The sequence below is a fragment of the Octopus bimaculoides genome, chromosome 18, assembly GCF_001194135.2.
Source record: "Octopus bimaculoides isolate UCB-OBI-ISO-001 chromosome 18, ASM119413v2, whole genome shotgun sequence".
Taxonomy (NCBI): Eukaryota; Metazoa; Mollusca; class Cephalopoda; order Octopoda; family Octopodidae; genus Octopus; species Octopus bimaculoides.
This window is the reverse complement of record NC_068998.1, coordinates 50,752,001-50,753,801: the sequence shown is the minus strand read 5'-3', so window position 1 is coordinate 50,753,801 and position 1,801 is coordinate 50,752,001. Positions and strand designations below refer to the sequence as shown.

The following is a 1,801-nucleotide window of genomic DNA, read 5'->3' as shown; positions in this document are numbered from 1 at the left end:
TTTATCTTTGTATAATCCGGACAAATATACAACATGCAATCAAATTAATTAATGTTAACGATTACTGTAACACAAACAAATCTATCACTACAGAAACCGCAGCAATAATTGAAAGAAAGAAAACACTCCCATCAAAATAATAGTAATAATAATAATAATAATAATAATAATAATATCTCCATCTTTTCCCCACGTTTCTATGGTGGTGGTGGCGACGTGTGTAGCAGTTTACATAACTCTCCCAGTTTGTAAGTTTCACCTGGAGCTTGCAGTATAAAAACAGAGTCACACATATCTGCATGTAACATCGCGATTATTGTATGAAAGAAAAAAAGCGAAAAATATATAAATATAAAGATATAAGGACAAATTTGATTAATTAATAAATCTTTCTGAAATTTTGTGATTTAAAGTGATAATCACACCTCTCGGTCACCAGTATCAATCGTAAATATTTTTTATTTAATTCTGTTTTTCTTGTTTTAAGTGACGAAGTTTTTGGGAAAAAAAAAACAAGAAAAAGAAAGAAAGGAACAAATGAACTACTCTGTTATATTCTCAGATCAATATATTTTGGAAAAAAAAGAAAAAAGACAATAGCTCAAAAAAAAATATTAAAGATTAGTAGCAATTTATTTCTTTAAAAAAAAAAAATATATATACGAAAATATTAAAAACCTCTACGGACCTCTATACATATCGTTATCGTCGAAACCCTATCGTCTTCTTTGAAAATCAAATCGATAAAGGCAAAAATGAATATATAGACATATAAATATTGATATATATTTATTTATAAAGGCACAGAACGTATATACAAAACACTAGGATAAATTTCGAACTTCTTAATTAGCAAAGCTGAAGAACGGTTAAACAATCGTTGCTGAGAAACGCCTGAAGCTTTTGATAGCTGCTTCGACCATTAAGTTACTTTGATAACTTAATAATAATAATAATAATAATAATAAAAAAGATCCTGATAAATCTTCTTCCGTTGGTGATCGCCCACCTCGAAACCAGACTAAATTTAATACTACCTTGGGGATTTTGTCCAGGTAAGCAAGCAAGTAAATAAGTAAGCGAAGTAAATATTTAAAATTCTGTTTGTTTTTCAATTTTACAGCGTTATGTTAATCAAATTACAGGTGTTAATTTTACAGGTGAAATTAATTGTGTGATGACACTTCCGTCATAAAACGAGCAATGCAAATGCTGCTCGCTTGTACTTTCACTTTCGATACGTTTGTATATGCTTTCGTATATGTATGTATGTATATGTGTGGTTGTGTATATATAACATACACCTATATATAATGTATGATATAGATGATATATATAGATATAATGTATATATGTGTATATAACATATAGACACATGTGTGTATATATATGTATATGATATGTGTGTATGTATGTGTTTGTATGTGTGTCTAAGAGGAATACAGACAAAAACAAGAGAAAGAATGAATGAATTGGAAATATGAAGCGTGTGTGCATGTGTGTGTGTGTGTGTGTGTGTGTGTGTGTGTGTGTGTGGCGTGTGTGTGTGTGGTGTGTGTTTGCGTGTGCGTATGCGCACGTGAATGTTTAAGATGTTGGCTTCTGTTGTTACTTTTGTTGTAGGTCTGACCCGAACGAGCAAACTTACAAGGGAAGACATTCCAGTTGTGGCCATCTGGTTAATACACACACACGCACGCACACACACGCACACACACGCACGCGCACACACGCACACACACAAACATACATCTTTTCGCAGTGCCGTTTCTTTTTCTGCTTTAAATGCAACGTGCCTGGT

At 32.1% G+C, this 1,801-nt stretch overlaps 1 protein-coding gene across 5 annotated transcripts in view; it reads left to right on the top strand.

Moving 5' to 3' along the window:
* The window catches only part of LOC106875521 (ABC transporter F family member 4), a 114,636-nt gene that overhangs the window by 6,381 nt on the left and 106,454 nt on the right, over positions 1-1,801 (top strand). For 3 of the 5 annotated variants that reach the window (XM_014923711.2, XM_052974548.1, XM_014923708.2), the window contains exon 1: positions 7-1,055. The exons of 1 other annotated variant lie outside the window; for it this stretch is intronic. The gene's annotated coding sequence lies outside the window, so the exon portion shown is untranslated. Of the gene's footprint in view, positions 1-6; positions 1,076-1,801 lie in introns of those variants that run through there. One more of the 5 variants, XM_014923709.2, reaches the window with a different exon arrangement.